Here is a 17,003-nt window from a genome sequence, read left to right on the forward strand (position 1 = left end):
AAATTATACAAGAGATGCGGTTAAAGGAATATCAGAACAGCTTGATGCGACAAGTAGGATGGCATGGGAAAACAGAATAGCCCATGATATGATTTTAGCAGAGAAAGGGAGTGGTGGTTTCTATCCTTACTTCCCTGATAGTAGTAGTTGGGGTATTGGTGGCCATTGGCTGTTGTGTCATACCCTGTATACGAGGGCTCACCCAAAGACTGATTGAAACAGCCTTGATGAAACAGATGCCCCTAAGAGGGAATCAGACAGAGGAACTTTATCGGCTAAATAATGAGGAGATGAGTGAAACCAAGATGGATGAAATCTCTGAAATGATGCTTGCGAATTTTGGGAACGATGTTTAAAGAAAAAAAAGGAGACAAAAATGCAGAAGATAACAAATGGTAATCAAAAGAAAAAGGGGAAATTGTGGGATATCGGTGAATTAATGTTATTTCTGCAATTATAAGTTCTGATACAGAGTAAATGAATTCACATTAGTTTGGGATTGTTTCGGCCGAGAGCTGAATTAGCAAAAATGAGGAAGTATATAATCCGTTAAAAAAAATGGTATGTTAGCATGAGACGTGATTACAAAACAATGGTAGAAATACAGGCACTCGATAAAATGCTGTGAAGAGAGGCCTGAATAAACATTTGATTTCCCACTTGTATGGGGACACAGGAACAAACCCTAATTAAAGAGGTCATAAAGGTCAGAGTGGCGTCCAGAGAGGAATAAATGCTGATAAAGAAAGGATATGCCTAGCAGTGACCTGCAGTAGGATGACGTCAAACAACCTTATGGGGGCCAGAGATAGGCATTTGTCACGGACAAGGCCGGATAAACAGAAGTTGTGGGATCATTGTTAAGGAAATGAGTGACGTAAGCGGAGGACGGGGCAAACAATGAAATAAGAAAAAATATGGGGATTCAAATTGTATAAATTTCGAGAGTTTGTTGGATTTGATGTGTACTTGTCATTGCCTTACCTGGCATTAGACATTGCACCCACTAGCAAGTGTACAAATAAACGAGATGGAAATGTTTTGCTGGAAAAGCGCAGCAGGTCAGGCAGCATCTAGGGAACAGGAGAATCGACGTTTCGGGCATTAGCCCTTCTTCTGTTCCCTAGATGCTGCCTGACCTGCTGCGCTTTTCCAGCAACACATTTCCATCTCTGATCTCCAGCATCTGCAGACCTCACTTTCTCCTACAAATAAACGACACTACTGTTTCAGATTTTTGTCTCGGACTGAAATTATTGAAGTGAGTGAGCTTTGGTTCTCACATCAACCCAGACCCATTCCCCTATATTTACTCCTAACCTAAACATCCCTGAACACCATGGGCAATTTAGCATGGCTAATTCATCTAACCTGCACATCTTTGTGATTGTGGGAGGAAACCAGATCACTCAGAGGAAACACACAGATGGGTGCAAATTCCACACAGACAGTCACCCAAGGCTAGAATCGAACCCAGGTCCCTGGCACCATGAGGCAACAGTACTAACCATTAAACGACTGAGCCATTGCATGCGAGTAGCTGGAATTATAAACTGCAGTTGCAAGTCAGAGGGACTGTTGTTTGGTCTCTCAGGCTGAAGTGAGAGCAAGGTTGTTCTCCATTTGTCCAGTTGTGTCACTGTTACTTTATATTAGAGTTTATTTGAAAGACTCTATAAGAATTGGTGGAATTTAATATGTTTCCTAAAGTGCCATACTAAAGGTAGCACAGAATTTGGAAGAGTCATAGATACGTTTGGCACGAAAACAAAGTCTTCTGTCCAACTTAGACATGACTACGGAGGTCCTAAACTAATCTAATCCCATTTGCCAACATTTGGCCCACATCCCTCTAATCTCTTCCTATTCATATACCCATCTAGATGTCTTTTAAATGTTGTAATTGTACCAGCCGCCATTACTTCCATAGTCCTTTGAGCAATTCTTTAGGGTGTTGATAAATAATGCAGTGCAGATGGCAAATGTCTAGGAAGGCATAAAACTGTCAGAGAATTGTAAGATCCCAAAGACAGATGATAGCGGTATCTTGTAAACATCATGAAATTATGGAAGGACCTAGAAATGTCCAGTTGTCCATCATTGTTTGTGTATTTATTGGATACAGTGTGTAGATTAGGGGGATTTGGCTAACAATGGCATCAATGTTGATCGGGTTATTGGGTAACTTGAACGGTATATGAATGTTGTATTTCGCTGGCGAACTCAATGTCAGTGACCCCTGATCTGAACTGGCTTTTAAAAGAACAACTGCATCCCATGTGAAGGTCAGATTCAGGTTGGTCTCTGGCCACTCCCACTTTTGTGGTAATAGAGCTCTGAATAACGATTGCTTGTGCTAAGGAATGCGAGACATAAGACGACTCTTTCATTTTTCTCCCTCCAACTCAAGTAAAGCTCTTCAATGGCTAGATGTCAACTCTTCTTAATCAACTAGACAAGCCTCATTATTACACATGTCGGTGATAGTTGTTACTTGAAACCTGGCCTTCTGGGTCAGAACTTAGGCCACCACCACTGCTCCAAAAGGGCCCTGCTCTTGATATTGTCAATCAACCTGTTCGTAAATGTTGTGATACGACTGTGAGCCAGTGGAATTGTTTCTGGGTCTCCTGGCTCAGAGATAGGGGCTCTACCATTGTGACATAACATCTCTTCGTTTTTATGAACCTGCATCAAATCATCCATTATTCTGGCACATCTTTTCTTAAGTAAAACAGCATCACCCATGCCATTAGTTAAAATAACAAGTTATAAGAGTTATTAATATTCTCACAGTTAAAAATGCCTGGACAGAGTTTTTGGTAATATAATTTTACTTTAAATTGTTTTCATTGTTGATTTGCCAAGGTTTAATTGAACAGAACAGTAGATTTGAGGGGCTGTCTGGTCTATTCTTTCACCAAGCTTTAATGTTTTTGCACTCGTTAATTAACAACACCTTGAGGAGAAAAGTTTACATTTCTGCTGATCTGCAATTAAATTTGACTTTAGAAACATCATATAATTATGGTGATATATGTGTAGTTATCATTCCCGTTTCATGATTCATCAGTGTATTTTATGCTTTAAAGTGTATGAGACATTTGCCATCTTGTCTTTGTCTATCACATTAAGGATGGCATGGTGTCTCAGTGCAGGGAGCTGGGTTCGATTCCTCCCCCAGCTGACGGCCTGTATGGAGTGTGCACATTTTCCTCCTGTCAGTGTGGGTTTCCTCTGGATGCTCTGGGTGCACTTGTTGCCTCTTACAATTCAAAGACGCACAGTTAGGTGGACCGGCAATGCTAAATTGCCCATAGTGTGCAGGAATGTTGTATGTTTGGCAGATTAGATGTGAAAAATGCAAGGTTACAGGGTCGGGGGAGTGGAATGATCTTCAAAGGTTTGTTGTGGACTCAATGGGATGAATAACGTAAAAACAATGACTGCAGATGCTGGAAACCAGATTCTGGATCAGTGGTGCTGGAAGAGCGCAGCAATTCAGGCAGCATCCGAGGACAGGCAAAATCGACGTTTCGGGCAAAAGCCCTTCATCATAGATTCAATCCTGATGAAGGGCTTTTGCCCGAAACGTCGATTTTGCCTGTCCTCGGATGCTGCCTGAATTGCTGTGCTCTTCCAGCACCACTGATCCAGAATCAATGGGATGAATAGCCTGCTTGCACATCATAGGGATTCTATGGTTACACATAATTGCACAATTATTCATAACGATCATTTGTGCAAGCTTTCACAAATAGCAGCTTGTTGTGTGATAGATCAAGCTACAATTCAGTTGGAAGCACGCTTGTCCAGTGAATATCAGGTTATGGCTTCAGTCTGACATTAAGACCTGCTAACAAAAGGCCAGTGTAATATGGATGGAATGTTGCACTCTCATACACTTTGTCTTTTGGGTGACAGCTGTGGATTCTGGGATATTATCGCAAGAACAGATTATCTAGTTATACGGAATTTGCGGCATAGAGGTTGGTGATTGTGTTTCCTGAAAATACTTTGCTGGCTGTTACACCCATTGAGACATCTTGCGGTCATGAAAGTTTATCGCATCCAACGCATCATCCTTAAACAGTTCCGACAACTCCAATTATACCCCACCACCAAGAACATCTACCCCTCCCCACCCCTCTCTGCCTTCCGCAAGGATCATTCCCTTCGACAATCTTTGGTTTGTGCCACCCTATGCATAGATACCCCCAAACTTGCGGTAACCTTTCCTGCAAAACCTGCCGGTACACCACCCCACCTCACGTCCATCCAGGGGCCCATACAGTCCTTCCAGCTGAGACAGAGGTTCACCTGCCTCTCCTCCAACATACTTTACTGCATCAGGTGCTCCTGATGTGGTCTTCTCGACATCGGGGAGACCAAGCATAAACTTAGGGAACGATTCACTAAGCATTGTAGCCGGGCCCGTAGGGGCCATCCAGAACTCCCAGTCACTCCCCATTTTAACTCCCTTCCCATTCCCTTTCTGACATGATCATCCTTGACTTCCTCTATTGCTTTAATGAAGCACACTGCCTTGGCAGCCTACAGCCCGGAGGAGTCAACACTTGAGTTCTCCAATTTCAAATAACCTCCTTCCCAGCTCTTCCCCCTCCCTTCCATTCCTCCCTGTCACCAACCAGATTCATTCCTCCCATTGACCAACCAGGCCACACCCTTTACCTATCTTCATCTGTCTCCACTTCACCATGCTGTCCCCTCCACCTCCTTTATCTGCAGCTCCCCCTACAGTCTCCCCCCGGTGCTGCAGAAGGGTTACACCCGAAACGTCAACTTCTCCACCTCCTGATGCTGCCTGGCTTGCTGTGTTCTTCCAGCCTTTCCCCTGTTAAGAAAGATGTACCATATAAATGTAAACAGTTCTGGTACCAAGATCGAAACCTCTTTTGAAGGATGTAATTGAACGTTGTCACCTGCAGAAAATCGAGCATTAAAATCCAGAGAATAAAAATCCAGAGAATACATATCACTCACTAAATGAAATGCAACAACAATTTGCTGGAAAAGATGACATTACCTTTATTCAGAAAGGGTTTGAATGAGTTGTGTCGTATTCTACGCTGCTAGCAAAATCATTAAGAGTTTCATGCATAGGGGGTTCGTTCTACCTACTCAGAGAGAACCGTAGCAGCTATGATTCTTTATGCTTCAAGTGCAGCTCAAGTCCAGTCCAACAGATTTGCTTTCTTTGCAACCATCTTGCGTACTACAGATGTCTGATCAATTGGCTGTAGAAGAGGGTGGCAACAACATACAATTCATTAAACCATTGAATCATTTATGCTTGGTGATCTGGGAAGTAGGACTGAGCATTCGGATAATAGGACAACAGATTCTGTATGAGAGCTGTGCGAGATAATTCTTTAGTAATGAAGTGCTGAGGAATGCTCTATCATCTCCATCCATTCTGTAAAGTGAAGAAGATATTTGATTGAAAACATACATGTTTTAACTACTCTATCGTAAACCTATGTAGCATCACCAATGAATTGAATTCATTATATTATTTCTACATACCATCCAAGTCAAGTTTGCCATCATTGTTCTTGTCCCACTCTCTCATGAATTCATCAACTTCCTCATCTCCAAAATGCTCCCCACCATAATGGATCATATACATTAGCTCATCATAATCGATGAACCTATCTGCATTCCTGGAGTCAACAAGAAAAGTCACCAATCCAGTAATGTTATCTGGCTCACCAAAATAGATGTTTCCACACAAGAAAAGGTCAGATCCATCTAATTTCACTTTCATCCAGCCATTCCTCTTACATTATATATCTAATCATAGTAATCCATTTTAATCACGGCTGTACAACAGATCTAAATATAATGTATGAACATCCCAGGAAAGAGCTTCAGACACTCTAGGTTCAAATTTCCATCCAAGAATGCTATACTTGCAAGAATGTCTGAAATTATTTATGACCTGGATTGAATAGTGTGTCCTCTACTCTGAAAGCAACTAAAAATAATCTGTCATTGTAAGCCCTTGTTCCTTTCAATTTTATCTAGTTTCCCTTTAATTGCTATTGTAATCTTTATTTTCTCTGTTATTCCAAAATTTTGGTCATGAAAGCATTTCTGAATAACTTATACTTATAGTCTCTCGTTATGTTCTCCATAACCTTTTTACATGGATACGAGTATTACTGACAGGGACAGCATTGTTGCCAAAGCCTAATTGATCTTGAATGGAGTTGCTTGTTCAGCCATTAGGTTTAGTTTGATTTGATTTGATTGGAATTGACTTATTATTTTCACATGTCCCTAAGTACAGTGAAAAGTTTTGTCTTGCGATCAATAGAGGCAGATCATAGCAAACGAGAATGTTACAGATTGTAGGGTGCTTAGACAGACCAAGGTATTCAAGGTGACGACTGCACAGGAGGTGCACAAAAGCAAAGTCAACATTAGATTTTGAGTTAGAGAGGTCCATTCAGTAGTCTAATAACACCAGGGAAGATGCTGTTCTTGAACCTGTTGGTGCGTATGCAAAGCTTCTGCATCGTCTGCCTGATGGAAGAGGCATTAGGAGAGTATTACCAGGGTGGAAATAGTCTTTGATGATGTTGGCAGCCTTTCTGTGGCAATGAGATGTGTAAATTAAGTCCATTGAATTGAGATTGGCTTCCGTGATGATCTGGACTGTGCATGCAACCTTCTGTAGTTTCCTACAGTCCTAGATAGAGCAGCTGTGTACCAAACCATCATACACCCACATACAATGTTTTCTATAATGCATTTGAAAACATTAGTGAGGGTCCTTATCAACATGCTGAATTTCCTTAGCCTCTTGAGGAAGAAGGTATTGTTGTGCCTTCTTGATCATCACATCTAGTGGGAGGCCCAGGATAGTATCATCACTCCAAGGAACGTCATGCTTCCAACCCTCTCCACCTCAGCTCCATTAATGTAGATAGGGGCGTGTCCTCCTCCCTTCTTCCTGAAGTCAATGATCAGTTCTTTTCTTTTGCTGACGTTGAGAGAGAGATTGTTAGCATTGCACCACAACAGCAAGCAATCTATATCCTTCCTGTATTCTGATTCATTATTATTTGATATCCAGCCTACAAAGGTGGTATCATCAGCCAACTTGGAGAGGGCATCTATATAAAATTTGGCTGCACAGTCCTAGGTGTACAGCGAGTCTAAGAACACATCCTTGAGGACTGTCAGTGTTGAGGATTATTGTGGAGAAGGTGCTGTTGTCTATCCTCACTGACTGCGGTCTTTGGGTCAGGAAGCAAAAAATCCAGTTGCAAAGGGTGGAGCTGAGACCGAGGTTGAGGAGTTTTGAAATTAATCTGGTAGGGATTATGATGTTGAACGCGGAGCTGGATTCAATGCATAGGAGCCTGATATAGATGCTTTTATTGTCCAGATGTTCCGGGGATAAGCGTAGGGTAGGGAAATTGTGTCCTATGTGGTCTTATTTCATTGGTAGACAGGGGATCGATTCAGGCTGGGAGGCTAGAGTTGATATGGGCCACGACTAACCTCTTGAAGCACTTCATGATTATGGAGGTCAGAGCTACTGGATGGTAATCATTAAACCCACACTGCATGCGATTACTTTGGTACTGGGATGATGGTGACCCTCTTGAAGCAGGTGGGGACCTCAGATTGTAGCAAGGAGAGGTTGAAGATGTCAGTGAATACTTCCACCAGCGAACACTGATCTGCACAGGTTATTATTGCACGGCAGGTCTCCGTCTCAGGCAATAACTTTACTTGGTCAAAAAGACTGATCGGAAATCTGTAGCAGTAACAGAGGGAGCTCGTGTGTCTGGGGCTCTTTGGGGCAGCATAAAAAGCATTCAGCACATCAAGTAGCAAAGTTTTTTGACAGTACGGTTAAGATTTAGGTACAGTTATGTTGGTCTGGGATCACATTTTGTCCAGAGAGGTAAGGAAGGCACATTGTTTCTTTAAAGGACACCAGTGAACAAGGTCAGTTGTCATCACAATCAATTACAGCTGTCACAGTCTCCACTGACATTCGTTTCATGTCCCAGATTTATAAATTGAGTTTTATATTTCACCAGCTGACAGGATGAGATTTGAACCTTTGTTGTTGAAGCATTCGTGTGGCCAATGGCTAACTGATCCAGTGACATTTCCAAACTACGCCATCACCTCTCTCAACTAAAAATATGTCATCTATCTATACTATCACAACTTCTTTTAATTTTACGTACATCTATGGATCATCCCTTCGTCTTCTTTGTTGAAGAGAAAATAGACTCAACCGTTAATCATTTCCTGATGTGTTTACCCAAGAATTTCTGGTATCGGGAGCCTCAATATCCTTTATATAAAATGATGACAGGTATTGCATGTGACATACAACGTGCATGAACCAAGGTTCAATATATGTTTGGTAATTACTGGTTCTGCTAGCAATGTTTCCAACACCTGATGTTTCTATATTTCTACCTCACTTCTGTTCAGAAGAAGTTGTATTCAACTAGGAATTCATACTCTGATTTTCCCTCTCTATTGATTGTGATCTCTGCTGAGATTTTGTATTATTATTTCAGATTACAAGCTTCTGATATATTTTGTTTGTTTAATAAATGTACTCCATTACTAAAATAGTTTAGTGACAGTAATTTACAAGTAAATTCACTACAGTCTCACCAGATCATCGGGCTGCTTTCTCATAGGACAGAGATGACTGTTGGTGAGTTTAACCTGAGGGTCACCATGTCTCAGTTGAGGGTTGAGAGGGAATGTCTTTCATAGTAACCTCAGCTGGAGTAGGAATTAAACCTACACTGTTGGTGTCACTCTGCATTGAAACCAGCTATCCAGGCAACTGAGCTAGCCGGCTCCCTTCCCTATCTTTAGATTCATGTGGTTGTGCTTTTCTGTTTGTTTTGCTGATCTTTGAACAAAGTCTTTCATTTTACAACATGTACATCCATGAAACTATTGAATTTCTGCATGGCCATAGTGCCACCAAACTAGTCGAACGGCAAACTCACTTATCAAAAATTCGAAATACTTCTACCAAATGTTCTTTGAAGAATCCTTTCACCTCCTCTTTCATCCTTCTTGTCATTATCATCAAGAGCTCTTCAAAGTCAGTGGTGCCACTTCCTAAGTTAAGAGCACACTGAAATATAAGATCAATCAACTGTTAACCATGAACATTTGAGAACAAAATCATGTTTGAATGAATTGAAATTGCTAAATATTATTAAGAAAATGCTTTCTTATTCTCCTTATCCTTTTCTTCAATGATGGCATTGATCTCTTTTCTGGTGGGGTTCTGAGCAGGATTTTCATCATTTCAACCAACTGTTCACTGCTGATGTCATCACCACCATCAGCATCAAACATATCAAACACTGCCTGAAACTCTGAAAAGTTGAGGTAATTATTATCATGTAATTATTTGTTTCATTCTGTTTCAGAGAATTATTGGCATTAGCTCAGTCAATATGTGCACATCATCTCACAATCAAATGCAGATTAAGTAAAGACAGTGCTGGTTTGGTGTTCCACAGTTCATCGTATTCAAGCACAGATACAGTCATTCAGACCAACAGGCTCAATCTCAGTATATAAACTCCATATGAGTGTTAGTGAGAACTGTTGCAATCTGAGATTTGACTATCCTATGGGAAACACAAGACATCAATCATGAAGTAAAGTGGCTAAACTATTGTGTGCTAATTAGTGAAGAGACTAATTAATGTTAATTTAGATTTTATTATCACGAGTGCTCAAGCACATAAATACTGGAGTACAGTAAAAAGTGTATAAAATCAACACACACGGCTCCATCTGAGGTATAAAGGCACCTAGGAATCAAATATTTAGCTACAAAGTTGGAACAGAAAAAGATTTGATAAGTTAGTTGTTGTTGGAGCTGTACTCATCCAAGCCAATGGGATGTATTCCATCATGCCCAACAAATAAAAGGGGGTGTAATGAAGGTTCTGGAACTCTTAACCTGTTGCCAAAATGCAATACCTTATTTTGCAACAACTCTAAAACCACTACAGCAAAGTAATATCCCAGAATGCATGAGGAAAAAGCTGATCCAACTCCATCATCGGATGATTACCATGGGAAGATTGTTATGATCACTAGCATACATCAAGACTGGTGGTGACTGACAGTCAGAAGTGAGGTGGTTAAATACTGCCAACAATATATACCCTGTGGGCAATACATCCCAGGAAGGGATTAAAGTACTCCATCAACTCAGATCAAGTGGACCTGAGCAACCATTAAGAGAGCCTGTGCCTCCCCTGCTGAGGTGGAAACGTACTGTTTCATTCTAATGGATTATGGTACCTGATGAGTAGAGTGTTGAAGCCATGGGATTGCACTGTAACAACAATCACAAGGATGTAAGCTAATTTTTGATTCCTTGTTGGACATTTCCAACTCAGATGGATTCTGATCTGGGAGACCATTTCACCAGAAAGTAAAATAGATTGGTAAATTAATGGGGAATAAAACAGAATTTCCATATACCTGACAATCCCCAGTGTTCTGGGATGTTGGAAAGAATGAACTAAAACCTAATGAGCTCCCTGGCAAGGCCCATCTCACGAACAGGAAGATCCATTCACAAGATGAACAGGATCTTGTGGGCAGATGTTCTGTTCACAAAACTCATGAGGTTACAAAACACTGCCAATTGGTTTAATCCCTTCGGAACACAGAATGGCAATGAGACTCCCAGAGGACATATTGATTGGGAGGGACAGAACTAAGCTTTTTCTGGATTGGTAATGGGTAATGGAACTGTATGTAATTGTTATGGACCAGAGCTGTCCCCCCATACTATATTGTGTGTCAGCCTTCACCCATTTTCTTTGTTGAAAAGCAACAGATGTGTGTTCCAGATTTGATTTGATTGGTTGACCACTAAGCTTTAATCAAAACACGCTTAATCTTATCACTCGGGTTTAAATACAACAAAAAGAAGAATTTGCATTACTTTACTCGAGAAAATTACTTAACAATATAACGCAGTATCTAATCACTAATGATAGGTTATTCCAAGATAAGCTGCATCCCATAAACATGCCCTTGGCAAAGGCAATTCAGCAACACGGTTATTATCCTCATGGACTGTCTCTATTCAGTTCATGAAAAAGAAACACTGAACAAACAATCTGCCTCTGGTAATTTTTAAGAGGAATCCTCTCTGTCTAAGACTTCAATGTACCTGCAGAGAACTCAAGCTTTTAGTTCTGGCAACCAGTAAAAACTGCCGAATATCTGAAAGCAAAACCAAAACCCTCTGGATCTCTGTGTGAGACAGACCCCTCCCATTCATGATTCATTTTGTTACTTCAAAAAGAAACACTAGTGGAGAAAACCAAACTTGTTTCCAAACTGTCTGTCTGAGGGAGACATTTCAGCACCAATGTGGCAGCATCCTCTCCAAGAGAAATAGGACAGAACACATCTCTTAACAGCACAGTGTTGTCACAGCAAGCAATTCAGGGAGTTGTGTCAGTGGATCAGAGATCAAAAGAAATGTAAAGGCTGAGAACACAAACGCATGCGTGCGGCGGGGCTTCTGTCTTTCTATTGTGAGACTGAGTTTCCAGAAACTGATACTGTAAATGATCTTCGGATCGTAGAAGCTGTTTGGGACCTTGTTTAATGCTGGGATTTCATGCTAAGAGTTTAGTTTTTTCTCATTTGAACCTATAATTTGCAGACTGCAAAGATTAATTTGTTTAGATGACAGACTCATTAAAATTATAGATTCAAACAAATTCTCCGGTAAAGCACAGCATTAGATCAGCATGGCTTCCCCTGTTTAAGCTAAAATCAATTATCTGAATAATCAATTATCTGAATGTAACAGTGCCCGCCCATCTCGTTGGGATAATTGAGGTTCCTCTGTGAAAAGATGAGCCCCAATAAGTGCAGTGAGAATTTTCATGTTATTCTTAATTTAACAAGCAATTCAACGATTAGGGATATTTGTGCTGGACATCTGTACAGTAGCATCAACATCACCATGTGAGTATGAAAGGGATGGACACCACACATATGCACCATGACAGGATGGATACAGGAATGTAGATGCACAGTGACATCAGTAAAGAGCCATTACAATGTATAATGTGTTAGCATTCCATGTGGGAGTTATTGTTCTTCAATAAAAATCTTCACTTCAGGAAGGGACTATATTTCATTGTTTAGAAACAATAGTGGGCTATTCTCAGGACCAGCCTGACCAAGAGCATGGTCGGAGCATCTATCTCTGAGAAGATGCCTGTGATTATGCTGCTCCTTAAGCAAGATGATGGTGTCCACATCACACCTGCTAAAAAAACCAGCCAAGTTAGGATCCAGGCTAGTTTTTTTCAAAAGTGTTGAAAGTGTCCGGCCTGGTCCATAACATGCCATAATTGGAGTCTATCAAGCAAAAGAATGTAAATTAAAACCCCAACAATGACAGTGTAAAGAGTTTTGTCAAATAGTGACAAATCTGAAATGATGGAAGAAACGATGTTATGTGTGTAATCATACATGAGTGAATTTGTATCCAAAATCGTGTGGTCCCCATGCAGAACAGCTAATGTTACAAGTATGATCAGGAGCAAACAAAATTCGCAAGTATTAGGGTACATCATGTGACAATGTTGTGAGGTGAGCGGTTGTAGTTCCTATTTACCCCTCCACAATAACATGATTAACACAATTGCTACTCTCCAAACGGCCAGAATCTACAGAATCCTGGAAGATGATTACCAATGTGTCCATGATTTCTAGAGCCACTCCCTTAAGTACTCCGGGATGTAGACTATCAGGACCTGGAAATTTATCCACCTTCAATCCAATCAATTTTCCCATCACCATTTTTCTACTAATATTGATCTCTCTCAGTCCTTCCCTCTCACTTGCTTTCTCCAACATTTCTGGCACCTGATTTGTCTCCTCTTTTGTGAAGACAGAATCAAAGTATGTATTCAGTTACTCAGCCATTTCTCTGTCCCCTATTATACATTCCCCATTTCAGTCTGTAAGGGACCTAGATTTGACTTCACCAATCTCTTTCTCTTCACATATCTATAGAAGCTCTTAGTGTCAGTCTTCATGTTCCCTGCAAATTTACTTTCACACTGAATTTTGCCCTTCTCAATCAATCTCTTGGTCCTTCTTTACTGAATTCTAAACTGATCTCATTCCTCTGATCTATTATTTTTCTTGGCTGGTCTGTATGCTTCTTCCTTGGATCAGATACCATCTCTAATTTCATTTGTAAGCCATGGATTTGTCCTGTTGCACATTTTGCTTTAGTGCTGGACAGGAATAAACATTTGTTGCAGTTCCCCCATGCATTCCTTGAATGTGTGCCAGAGCTTATTCATTGTCATCCCTTTGAGTAACTCTCCCCAATCTATCAAGGCCAACACACGCCTCATATCTTCATAGTTTCCTGCGTTAAGATTCAGCATCCTAATCTCCAAATCAACTACCTCCCTCTCCACACTGATAAAATGTTCTATCATGTTATGGCCACTCAATCCCAAGGGATTGGCAATGATTCCCTTCTCATTAGACAGTATCCAGTCTAAGATGGCCTGCTCTCCAGCTGGTTCCTCCAGATATTGGTGAAGAAAACCATCCCATCCTCACTTCAGGAATTCTTCCTCTATGGCTTTGTGGTTAATTTCATTTGTGCAGTCTATGTGCAGATTAAAATCACCCATGCTCACCAATATTCCCTTATCACATGCATCTCTAATTTCCTGTGCAATGCCAATCCCAACATCACCACTGTAGTTTGGGGGTCTCTATAAGACACCCACTAAATTTTTTTGCCCCTTGGTATTTTTCAACTCTACCCATACAGACTCCATATTGTCAGAGCTAATATCCTTTCTCACTGTTGTGTTAATTTTTTCTCTTTAATCTGAAATGCCATTCCACCACCTTCTCCTTGTTGCCTGTCCTTCCTGAATACTGAATACTGGGAAATTCAATCCTCATCCCTGGTCACCCTGCAACCCCATCTCCATAATCCCAATTACTGTACCCGTTTACATCTATCTGTGTGATTAGTTCATCCACTTTATTGCAAACGCTCTACACATTAAGACACAAAGCCTTTAAGCTTGTATTTTCAACAATGATTGTCTTGCTCCCAATATTTTTCTGAATAGTCCTGGGTGAATTCTGTCCTTGGTTTCTCTGCCTATCACTGTTTTATTTCCTTTTCTACCTTTTGTTTTTCTCCTTGCTCCTTCCTTCTCTGACTCCTAACATTGGTTCCCATGCCCCTGGCATATTAGTTCAATTGCTCTCACAAACCCTCCTCCAGGACATCAGTCCCAGTCATGCAGAAGTGTAACTTTGTCCAATTTGTACAGCTCCAATATATCCTGTCATTTCTCCTCTGACAAGCACATTGCACTGCGAGTAATCCGATTTCCAAACTTGCTTCCTTGCTCCCTATATTCTGCTGTTAGGACCTCTTCTCTTTTTTTAACCAATGTCATTTGTACCAACGCGTACCATGACAACTGGCTGTTCACCCTCCCTCTCCAGAATATCCTATACCTGCTTTGAGACTTCCTTACCGTAGCGCCAGGGAGGCAGCATTCCATCCTGGAGTCTTGTTTCTGGCAACAGAAACACCTGTCTGCTCCCCTTACAATTACAGCTTCCATTGAGAGGTCATTCCCCTCAACACTGTCCAAAACAGTATGTTGGTTTTGCAGGGGAATGGCGACAAGAGATACCCGAACTGTCTGCCTATTTCCCTTGCTCTGCCTAGTGGTCACCCATTCCCTTCCTGCCTGAAGATTCTGAACCTGCAGTGTGATCACCACTCTCTGTGTGCTATCCACATTACTCTCTGCCTCGCAGATGCTTGACAGCATCCCTAGTCACTGCTTCTGCACACCTGCTGACCCAGGGGAACTGGAACTGGAACAGGCCCAGGCCTGCCACATGGAGCAAGAGGTAGACAAGCAGGAGACTGGAAGAACACAACAAGCCAGGCAGCATCAGGAAGTGGAGAAGTCAACGTTTCGGGTGTAACCCTTCTTCTGGATTGGGGGTAGGTGTAAGGGGAAGCTGTCAAAGGAGCAAACTGAGACTTTGAGCTCTCTTGTTCGGGTTTACCTCTTTAAATCAAACCTTGGGAGATTACTTTATATTCAATTAAATCCAGTTATCTGTGGACCTTCTTTCCTGTTGCATGTACTACCCTCACAGACAAGAAGCCAAAAAAAAATTTTTTTTTATTTCAAAAATATACTTTATTCATAAAATACTTTGCTGATCTGTACAACTGGACAAGCCATACATATGTAAACATTCCATTTGTTTGCATATCGAAAACAGAGTAATCATTCCTATTTACAGGTCTGTACGATTACATTTACAGGTCTGTACAATTACATTTCAGCAGAGCCCAAATGACAGCGCCCAAATCCCTGTTCCTTAGGCAGGCAGATGTTACACGGTGGTCTTTCCCCACCACGCCTTGGCTGCAGCAGCCCCAAGCTTCAGCGCGTCCCTCAACACGTAGTCCTGGACCTTGGAATGTGCCAGTCTGCAACTCCTTCAGCTGGAAGATCAACAGGTTTCAGACCGCCCAGAGAGCGTCCTTCACCGAGTTGATGATCCTCCAGGCACAGTTGATGTTCGTCTCGGTGTGCGTCCCGGGGAACAGGCCGTAGAGCACGGAGTCCCGCGTCACGGCGTTGCTCGGGACGAACCTCGACAAGCACCACTACATTCCTCTCCAGACTTCTGCGTAGGCATATTCCAGAAGGAGGTGTGTGACAGTCTCGTCCCCCCCGCAGCCGCTTCGAGGGCAGCGTAAGGTGCGGCTAAATGGTCATTGGATAGACCTATGGATGAAAATGGAATAGTGTAGGTTAGATGGACTTCAGATTGGTTTCACAGGTCAGCACAACATCGAGGGCCGAAGGGCCTGTACTGCACTGTAATGTTCTATGAAAGATTTCTCCACGAAGGACAGGTGATACGGAATGGTCCAACTATTGGAGCGTTCCGCGGCAGCGAGGCCAGGCCCATCCTTCACAACACCGGGGACAGGCAGAACCTCAGTACGTAGTGACACTTGGTGTTTGCGTACCGGGGATCCACGCACAGCTTAATGCAGCCACACACAAAGGTGGCCATCAAGGTGAGGGTGGCATTGGGTGTATTTTTTCCCCCGTTGCTCAGATCTTTTTACAGCGAGTCCTTTCGGACCCTGTCCATCTTTGACCTCCATATAAACTGGAAGATGGCCCGGGTGACTGCAGTGGCACGGGTTCTGGGAATAGGCCAGACCTGTGCCATATATAATAGCAATGACAGTGCCTCACACCTGATGACCAGGTTTTTTCCCGCGATGGAGAGCGACAGTAGCGTCCATCTGCCCAGTTTCTGCCTCACTTTGCTAATACGCTCCTCCAAAGACTTGGCGCACGACCCAGCTCCCCCGAACCAAATACCCAGCACCTTCACCCTGACGGTCAAGGGGATCAAGGATTGGTCAGCCCAGTTCCCGAAGAGCATGGCCTCGCTCTTGCCTCGGTTTACCTTGGCCCCCGAAGCCGTTCGAACTGGTCACATATGCACATGAGTCTGCACACGGACAGCGGATCCGAGCAGAAAATGGTGACGCCATCCATGTACAAGGATGCCTTAACCTGCAGGCCCCCGTTGCCAGGAATAGTCACCCCTCACATCCTTCCTGATGGGCTCGGCAAATGGGTCTATGCAGGACACAAACAAGGCAGGAGAGAGAGGGCAGCCCTGCCTGACTCCAGATCTGACTGGGAAGCTATCTGATTCCCACCCATTGATTGAGACTGCACTGACAATGTTGGAGTAGAGCAGTCTGATCCAATTGCAGATTCCCTCCCCAAAAGCCATTTTGGAGAGAACATCTCTCATATACCTGTGTGATATCCTATCAAAGGCTTTCTCCTGGTCCAGGTTGATCAGGCAGGTGTCCA

The 17,003-nt window shown here is 42.3% G+C and overlaps 1 pseudogene; it reads right to left on the reverse strand.

The window, feature by feature from the left end:
- Positions 1 to 4,974: 4,974 nt before the first annotated feature.
- The window catches only part of LOC122559947, a 25,668-nt pseudogene continuing 13,639 nt past the window's right edge, over positions 4,975 to 17,003 (reverse strand).

Source organism: Chiloscyllium plagiosum, chromosome 20 (assembly GCF_004010195.1).
Source record: "Chiloscyllium plagiosum isolate BGI_BamShark_2017 chromosome 20, ASM401019v2, whole genome shotgun sequence".
NCBI classification, from domain to species: Eukaryota; Metazoa; Chordata; class Chondrichthyes; order Orectolobiformes; family Hemiscylliidae; genus Chiloscyllium; species Chiloscyllium plagiosum.